The sequence below is a fragment of the Quercus robur genome, chromosome 4, assembly GCF_932294415.1.
Source record: "Quercus robur chromosome 4, dhQueRobu3.1, whole genome shotgun sequence".
NCBI lineage: Eukaryota > Viridiplantae > Streptophyta > Magnoliopsida > Fagales > Fagaceae > Quercus > Quercus robur.
The window spans coordinates 21,745,172-21,755,752 of NC_065537.1; positions in this window are offsets into that span (position 1 = coordinate 21,745,172).

Here is a 10,581-nt window from a genome sequence, read left to right on the forward strand (position 1 = left end):
TTCAGGAACAGGAATTGGCCGGAGCAATGGTTTCACAGCCGGAGACAGCGACGGGGCATAAGAATCTGTCAACGGGGAAGATGGCGGCCTCCAGGGCTGACGTGGGAAAATCTGAAACAAGTCCAGCTTATGAGCGTATCACAGCACCAGATATTCCGCGTGTTTTGAATTTCGAACAGCAGCTCAAGGAAATTGATGACGCTATTAACGGAAGTGTATCTACCATAAATTCTGTACCAAACCAGGAAGTTCTCTTAGGGAAGGAGTCAAACATGCAAGCCATGCATGTGACCACGCTAAAGTTGGAAGAAAGAATGCAAGCAAGTGGGCCAAATGTTATTACCCAAGCCCAACCATCCATGTATGGGCCTCAGGGCACTTCACACAAGCTCGTGCATGAAAGTAAGAAGGATGTGGGCTTATTTCACTCTGGGGCAAGCTTTAATTTGGGGCTAGCCTCTCCTAAATAGCAAACGGCCCATGGAGTAAGGAAGACCAAAGTTGGTAGCCAAAAGAGGAATAAATAAAATAGAGGAGTACTTGGGAAGGAGAATAAGTCGAGTAGTGAGGAAACACAACTCTAGGGAGACAAAACCAAAGAACCAACGACCATGGAGTTTGAAATGGTTGATATGGGAATCAAAAGAAGAGCAAGGGTACCATTGACTAAGTTGGAAGATAAGGAAGATAATGGGAAAGGCATCAAAAGGGAGGGTGGTTAAGGAGCTCCGCCAACTTTTAGCACAACACTTGGGATCGGCGGAGGCTACAATGCAGCCTCGCCGGGCACAATGAGTGCCATCAGCTAGAACTGTAGGGGGCTTGGGAACCCCCTAACAATTAATGCTCTCCAAAAGTGGTGTTGGAGAAAGATCCCACCTTAGTCTTTCTAATGGAGACTAAGTTTGACGTTACGGAGATGGAAGGCATTAAACGGAAAATAGAAAGGCAGCAAGGACTAATTGTACCAAGCATACGAAGGGCTGGAGGTCTAGCTCTCTTGTGGAGAAACTCACTACAGGTTGATATAATGTCATACTCACCTGGGCGTATTGACGCAATCGTATCCGAAGAACAGGGCATGAAAAAATGGAGGTTCGCTGGCTTTTATGGCCATCCAGAGACCAATAAAAGAGGGGAATCATGGTCATTATTGGAAGACCTTAGTCGTCAGAGTAACTTGCCATGGGTATGCATGGGGGACTTTAATGAAATAATGCATACTAAGAAGAAAGTTGGTGTGGGGTTAGGTCGGAAGGACAAATGAGATATTTTCATGAGACAATCAACAGATGCATATTGAGAGATATGGGGTATGTGGGATCGGACTACACTTGGAGTAGAAGACTAGGTAGTCAAGGATGGGTGCGAGAAAGACTTAACAAAGCATTGGTGTCCACAAACTGGATAGGAGTTTTTCCAAGAGTAAAGCTTCATCACTTGTCCAACTCGGTCTCTGATCACAGTATTTTGGTGCTTAAGGAAACTAGTCCACTGAGATAGCAAAGGCAGCAAACAAGGTCGTTCAGGTTTGAATCTATATGGCTTGAAGATGAAGGATGCAAAAAAGTGGTAGAAGAGGCATGGGAAAGGGGACGGTCCAGCTACTCACAATGGCCTTTAGAAGCTTGTTTGGATGAATGCCAAAGATCTTTGAAGTCCTGGAATGTTCATACTTTTGGTCATGTAGGAAAGCAAGTCGCTACTATACAAAAAAAAGCTCAAAGTACTTGAAGCCATGAAGGGTAATGGGATGGACCTGGAGGAAATCCATGCAACAAAATTGGAGTTTAATAGGTGGCTAGGCATTGAAGAGGAAATGTGGCACCAGAGAAGCAAGAACAATTGGTTAAAGGCAGGGGATAGAAATACTACCTTTTTCCATACCAAGGCCACAAACAGGTACCAGAGGAATACTATTAGCAAAATAATGGATGCAAATAATAGGTGGCTAGAGGATGTAGACCAAATTGGGTAGACTTTTATGCATTATTCTGAGGAGCTTTTCACCACTTCAAGGCCGAAGGTGGAGCAAGAAATGCTTGATGCAATCCATCCCAAAGTCATTGCCAGAATGAACTCAATTCTTATGCTGGAATTTCAAACAATGGAGGTGGAGAAAGCACTAAAACAAATGCACTCGCTAACGGCTCCTGGTCCAGACGGTATGCCAACTTTATTTTATCATCAATTTTGGCCTACTGTTAAATCTATTGTCATCCATACTACACTTGACTTTCTTAACCATGGTGTATCCCCTCCTAAATTTCATGACACTCACATTGTGTTTATTCCTAAAACAAAAAATCCGGAAAAAGTAACGGATTATAGGCCAATCTTATTATGTAATGTTGCTTACAAAATAGTTTCAAAAGTTGTGGCAAACAGGATGAAACCGGTGTAGCAGGAAATCATAGATGAGAATCAAAGTGCCTTTATGGCAGAATGCCTTATCACCGACAATGTCTTGGTGGCCTATGAAATGATGACTCATATCAGCAAGAAGAGAAAAGGAAAATGTGGCGAGATGGCTATAAAGTTGGATATGAGCAAGGCTACGATCGGGTTGAGTGGAAATGTCTGAAGCAGATTATGATGAAGCTCGAATTTCATATGAATTGGATTAGCACGGTGATGAGATGTGTATCTTCGGTGAAATATGTAGTTCGAATTAATGGGCAACCATATGATTTGAATCAGCCAACCCGAGGATTGAGACAAGGTGATCTATTATCTCCATATCTCTTCTTGATATGCGTCGAGGGACTTTCAGTATTGTTACATCAGGCGGCACACAGGAACGCCATTAAAGGGTTGGCTGCTTCTGTGCATGGGCCCAGAGTATCCCACTTATTTTTTGCCGACAAAAACTTGGTTTTTGGACGAGCAACAGTGAGTGAAGCCATGGAAATTCTAAGGATTCTAAAAGTCTACAAAGTCTCCTCTGGTCAACAGCTAAATTGCCACAAAACCTCCTTATATTTCAGCCCAAATTCGGACAATGGAACCAAAGAGAGGGTAAAAACGATGTTTGGAGCTCAGGTTATTAAACCTCATGAAGCATACCTAGGTCTACCGTCACTTGTGGGAAGATCCAAGAACAATACTTTTGCGCAAGTCAAACAGAAAGTGGCTAATAAGGTCTCGGGTTGGAAGGAAAAGATTTTAATGCCTACTAGGAGGGAAGTTCTGATTAAGTCCATAGCTTAAGCCGTACCCTTATACACCATGAGTTGTTTCCTGTTGCCTAAGAATCTGTGTGATGAACTGACTAGGGTGATCAAACAATTCTGGTGGGGACAGACTAGGAATGAGAAGAAAATCGCATGGCTGAACTGGGATATGATATGCAAGCCTAAAGACAGAGGAGGCCTAGGATTTCAGGAGCTAAGAAGTTTCAATTTGGCGCTCTTGGCCAAACAGGGTTGGAGGCTTCAAACAAACTCCAATTCCCTATTTAGCCAAATTTATAAAGCCAAATACTTCTCACATTGCAGCTTTGCTGAGGCAAAAATAGGTCAGAATCCATCCTATGTGTGGAGAAGTTTAATGGTAGTGCAAAATATAATCCGAAGAGGCATGAGGTGGCAGGTAGGGGATGGAAAGAAGATATGAGTGTGGCATGATAAGTGGGTTCCCAGACCTTCAACTTACAAGGTGATTACAACAGAAACCACAGTCAACACATGCTCTGGTTTTTGAGCTCATAAACAGAGTAACAAATGAGTGGAATAAAGACAAGCTAGAGAGCTGGGTTCTACCTGAAGACAGAGAGGCCATTCTAAAAATCCCTCTGAGCTCAAGCTGCACACAGGATAGACTAATCTGGGCTGAAAATAGAAGTGGGAAGTTTACTGTAAAAGCACTTATGCACTGGCGTTGGAAGAGAAACTACACGATACCAATGCAGATTGCTCAAACGATTCAACTAGGAGGAAGATTTGGAAGACCATATGGCAAATGAAGACCCCACAGAAAATAAAACATTTTGCTTGGAAGGCAGGCCGTGGAATCCTTGCCACAAAATCCAGCTTAGCACAACGGAAAATCATACAAAATAGCACTTATGACCTCTGTGGACAGGAGGAAACAATATGCCACTTATTGTGGACCTGTGAACATGCTAAAGAGGTTTGGAAGAATACTAAACTCACTTTACTGTTTGATATCTTGTCGCATTGGTGTTTCTTGGACGTAGTTGCGAATTTACAGAGGTATGAACATTTGCGGCCTGGGCAATTGGAGCAGTTCATCACGGTCTGTTGGGGTATATGGAAGAACCGGAATGATCTTCGGATGGGAGGTAAGGGACGGGCAGGTAGGACAGTGTTGCGGAATGCCATGCACCTGGTGGAAGAGTTCCGAGCTACAAATGACGGAAAAATAGAGCATTAGGCCGACCCAGAACTTCCGGTTTCTTGGCAACCACCAAGCCAAGGATACTATAAAGTAAACTTAGATGGTGTGGTCTTCTCGAAGAGGAACCAGGTGGGGGCCAGAGTAATAATCAGGGACGACGCCGGAGAGGTGATCGCTGCATTAAGCAAGAAATGGAAGTGCTCATTGGGAGCGGTAGAAGCGGAAGCTAAAGCCTTGGAAGTTGGAGTTGAGTTTGCAAAAGATGTTGGAATTAGAGAGGTAGAGTTTGAGAGTGAGTCTCTGTTAGTTTGTAATGCTCTACAAGGATTGGGTTCACCGCCTTCCTCAGTGATGAATGTGCTTGCTGGGGTGATGAACCAAATGTTGTATTTTAGACGGTGGAAGGTTACTCACACTAAACGACAGGGAAATGTCCCTGCTCACTTACTAGCTCAACACGCCAAATATGTTGAGGACTATGTTGCATGGCTAGAGGAATGCCCTAGCCTAATTGAACATGCTTGTGCACATGACAGGAATGTAATTTGTTGATCTGGTTTCAATACAGTGAAATATTTCTCATCAAAAAAATAAAAAATAAAAAATAAAAAATAATATACCATGTGAGTATTTAAATCAAATAATATTTACGATCAAAGCATGTGAGAGATATACATAAATAGCATGTGTGATATAGGTAATATATACAATAGCATGCGAATACTAACTATTATACACAAATAAATTACAACGTGAAAATAAAAAGAGAGAGTTGGAAAAGTAGCATCTTATTGTCATCCGCTATATTTTCTCATTTTTTACGACACAAAAAAGATGACAATGGAAGTGTATTAGTGCTAAAGAAAAGAAAAGGATTATGTAAGCTTGATTGGTGCCTATGGGTTCAACGGAATTGAAACCAGAGGCACAAACCTCTAAAAATACAATCCTAAGGAAAGTTTTAAAATAACAATGCATGGGCAAGTTTGAAAACATTAATTTTATTTTATTTTGAAAGGAAAGTCTTGGAGAAAACATATTTTTTATTAAGAAAAAATTTATTGTTTTGAAAAGAGGAAGTTTTAGAGAGAGAGAGAGAGAGAGAGAGAGAGAGAGAGAGAGAGAGAGAGAGAAAAAAAAAAGAAGAAGCTACTTTCATCATTTTTGAAAGAAAAGATTTCTTTTGAACTAGCAAAATTTGAAATAGGAAACAAAACTCTCTTTTTTTTTTTTTTTTTTTGAAAAAGGATTTAGGAAAGAGTTTTTTTTTTTTTTTTTTTTTTTGGTAAAAGAAGGGTGCCATTTTTTTTATGGGAATCCGAAAATATTTGAAACTTTCTAAAAAAAAAAAATTGTAAAAACATTAGTTTTAAGAAGGCAAAAGAAAAGTAGACTTTAAGAAAAGGATTCATGGGTTTATTTTTAGGGGGAAAGAGTTTAGCTTTAAAAAAATCCCATGATTTTATTTGAAAAAATTGTTTGAAGAAAAGAGCTTTATTTAGGGATATATTTTGTGTAAAAAGTGGAGAATCTCTTTAACAAAAATTGGGAAAAGCTTTTTGAAAAATTTCACGAGTTTTCCTTTGGAAAAGATTTGAACCAAAAATCCCATGATTTTGTTAAAGAAAGAGATTTATGTTGAAAAACATTTTTTGGTAGAGAAAGATTATTTTGAAGAAAAAGGGTTTTAAAAGAAAAAGTTCATGGATTTTATTTGCAAAAAAATAAAAAAATAAAAAGGGTTTGGGTTCCAAAAATCCCATGATTTTTAAGAAAAGAGATATTCCTTTTAGAAATTTTTGCTCATTCAAAAGATTTCTTTTATCATATCTTTTTTTTTTTTTTGAAAAGAAATTCCAACGTGGTAAAAGAAAAAGAAAATACCTTATTTCCGGATTTCAGAAAAAAAAAATAAAAGAAAAGAAAACGTATTTTAAAAAATAAATAAATAAACTTTTTAAGGGGAGAAAAAAGATTTTTTTTTTAAAAGCATTTTTAGAAGAATAAAAAAGTTTAAAGGGAGATTTTTAAAGAAAAGGTTTTGCTTTAGAAAACAACTTTTGGAAAAAAGTTTTTTTTTTTTTTTTGGAAAACCATTTCCTTTGAAAAGCATAATAAAGGAATTTGTTTTACCCAAGCTATTGACTTCTGGCTACATTATCAATGAGAAAAGGAAAAGAACAACAACAATAGTATATAAGTGCTAAGAATTTAAAGACAAGGAAATAAGTGCAAGAAAGTAAAGACAAGTAAATAAAATTGCTAGAAAAGTAAAGTGCTGAAATTTTAATGACAATAAAAGTAACGAACTTGAATTTAAATGAAAGTAAAAGTAAAGAATCATTAAAAATAGTATTTTTTTTTTTTTTTTTTTAAGAGTTCCCTCTTAAATAAATTTTAATTTTTTTTAAGCCTTAAGGGTCCTTCATCAAAAAGGGATGACATACCTATATTGTGCTTTACTTAAGATTTAAAACTCATAGAAATGGATAGATAGAAAACTTTTTTCTTAGGTGTGTAGATAGTAATATATGTGTGTGTGTGTATATATATACACACATATATAGAGAACATGATACTAAAATATGGGGACCTTAATACTAGCTATTTTCATAGCAGGGCAAACCAACAGAATCGACAGAATTTTATTTCCAAGCTGGTGCTGGATGATGGGACGAGAGTGGAGGGTGAATAGGAAATAGGGAAGGCAATGGTTGATTATTTCAAAACCATGTTCACTTCGACAAATCCCTCAAGCTCTGATTCCATCCTAAACAATATTGACACCAAGGTCAAAACGTCCATGAATGCAGAACTGACCTAGTGTTTTACAGCCAAGGAAGTTGAACAAGCTTTGAAACAAATGAAATCTATGACAACTCCAAGACCTGACGGTATGCCACCCCCTTTTTATAAATCTCATTGGAGTACAGTAGGTGCTGATGTTATTGAGGTCACACTTTCAGTCCTAAATACGGGTACAATGCCTCCACTTATAAATCATACCTTTATTTCCTTGATCCCAAAAATAAATAACCCAGAAAGAATCAAAGATTTCCGTCCCATTAGACTTTGTAATGTCATGTGGCCTTGGGTTCGAAATGGTATTGTTATTGCTCACAAAATATAGTATGTAGTTTCATGTGAGCATTTTGAGAAGCTTTGTGCTGTATCATTCCAATAATTCTTGTCATATTATTTTTGGAAATGGTTTTGTAGAATTTATTTGAAAATTTCCAAATTATAGCATGTTTTGTAAAATGCTCATCATTGTGAAACTTGCATTTCCCCCACCCCTATTAATTATGCTACTTACTAGGCTCTATCTCATTCCATCATTTTACAAACTTTTCAGAGTAGGCAACAATAATTTTGAGACAACTTTTTGGAGGCTAGCTGTAGTTAGACTAACTACTAATGTAGGCTGAATTTTTGTAATGGCGATATTTAGATGATATACATCATAGAGTAGACTTTACTCATTGTTTTGTATATTATAATGATTATGACTTTATTTCCACTGATGGGACAAGTTATTGATATGTAATTGTATTTATTCAAACCTCCTTTCTTTTGTGGCCAATGGCTTACTTTGGGAGTATATTTAATGGAAATATTATGATAATTCTTAGTGTTGGTACTTGATATGATTTATTTGGATTGAATTGTCAAAAATGAAAATTCTACAGGTACTTTTGAGATGTTTTTCTCATGCTTTGGACCCTTTTGGGTTTGGGGCATGACAGTTATAATCATATTTAAAAAGACAATCTAATGAATCACAACCATTATGACAATAACAATCTAAAACATGAGTTGAATTAGACAATAAAGTTCAAAGTTAAACATAGAAAATGAGATGTCCAAACATAAATTACAAACCCAAATAAACTTGGCAATACATAGTCATAGATAGGTGTAATACACCATCAACAAATAAAAAAAATATAAATGAAAAAAATCTACGCATGTCTCCTATTTATGTAGTCAACCCACATTACTTGACATATCTCATCCCTCTTATGATTTCATTCTCTACTTTACGTTATAGCTTCTCATTGGCTTGGTTGGACTCAAGCACTAGACTCAATCTCACATGTTTCATCTCCCATAATTAGGTCATTAGGATCAACCCTCATGATATGATTATGAATAACACACATGCAAAAACTACATCCACTTGTGTTTCAAAAGACCCAAATGGTTCTTTGTCCAAGACTTGAAAATCTTTTTCTTTTTTTTTTCCTAACTCCAAACCCTTGCTCAATGGTAGTTTGCAAGGAAGAATGACGATTGTTGAGTAAATATTTCGTATTTTCAAGTGGATGATCACTACTATTTCAAATGGTATCAAACTCTTCAATAAGGAAACAAGATTCCAGTTCCATTTTCATAACCAGCATCACCAATGTAATATTTACCTACAAACTATAAATTAAATTTTTTAAAAGAAAATATGCTAACATAAAGCAATAGGACTACTCATTGAGAATCAAACATAAAGGCTAGTTATCCATATAATACCTTTTGGTATTTTAAGTCCCTTTGGCCTACTAAGTGCATTATTTAAAATACAAGAATCTTGATTATTGCCTTCCCAACTAGCTAACATATATGTGAATCCCTGGTCAAACGCAATTGCATCAAACACATTTTGTGTTGTTCCCACCTTTCGACCACGAAACCTTCCTTGAATGTTGATTGGTAAAGATACAAGAACATACGTTCTATCAATTGCTCCCATACAATCCTAATAATGACCAATATCAAGTAATGATCATTTAAAAATTACCTAAAAATTAACAAAAAAAAATTTGAAAAGTTTACCTTGAAATAGGTTAAACCTGCTATTATCCTTTATCTCTGGGCGTGTAAAGTTGTTGGATAATCTAACTATATGCCTATATAACTACAAAACTGTTCTAAGGACAATTTTAAAATTTCAATAAATTGTCTTAGTTGGTTTATGAAACCTAGCAGGAACAACTTGAAACCGAACATTATGGCCAATAATGTGCAAAAACATCAACACGTGTTCTATAATGAACAAGTAGATAGTCTCAGGCACCAAATTTCTCTTAACAAGAATTCTACATAATTCATAGAAAGCTACAAGACTCATTCTTATTTAAAAAATGTAACATGCCTCACCTCGATGAATAATATTATTTATAAAACCCTCTCTTTCATAATCTAGGCTCACACGAGCTTTCCTAGTTATAAATCTCCTAGGCCTAATATCGTCTAAGTTTATAGCCCCACAGCAAGGACAGGTGCAATTATGGCAAGAACTTCTACTTGAATTTTTTGGTTATCCATTTACATAACAAAACCAAAATAATGGGGTTTTTTTTCCATTAGGTATACATAAATATCTAACCTTGAAGTTTCAGATATAAACACAAATAGAAACCAAATGAAAACAAACCCAAAAAAAAAAAAAAAAAAATCCAAAACCCAAAAAAGAAACAAGATTTGTGAAACATAAATCATAAACACTAACTCATATCAAACAATCAATTCATCACATAAAATAATAATAATAATAATGTCACACAAACAAAACCGCAAAAAAAAATTCTGAAGCATAAATCATAAACCCTAGCTCATATCAAAAAACCAAAATCAATACACAAAGAAATTAATCTCACAGAACCAAATTGACACCAAAAAACCTAAATAAAAAAGATAAGAAACTAGATATGTTCGATAAAATTTCTGATTCATCAAAAAACAAAAAGGAAACCAAACACAATTTGACAAAACTTGAAACTTTGAGGTGTTTTCCCAACAAAGAGATAAGAAATCAAACCTAAGAAGAATTGGAAAAGGGTTAGAAATCTAACCTAATAATTGTAACTCTTGCATGTTGTCTATGGTTATGAATGATGCAATCTAAGGTGGCATAAATGACAAAGTGATTGAACCAAAACTGAGTAACATGAAGGTGAAGGAAGACTATTTGGTAAAAAAGAGGTAGCATTCACGGTATAAAGAGGTATAAATTGGAAAGTGCTTGAACTAAAACTGAGTAACATAAGGGCAAAGGAATATTATTTGGTAACAAATCCATATTGATGATGCAAAAAGTCAGCAGTTGAGTTCCTCGTCTATGTTGATGGATGAAGATAGTTGAGTATGTCTATGATATGAAACTTGCAATAAAATTCAAACTAGGAAAAGAATACATTGGTGTGGTATTTGCCAAAAACCCTCCGATGA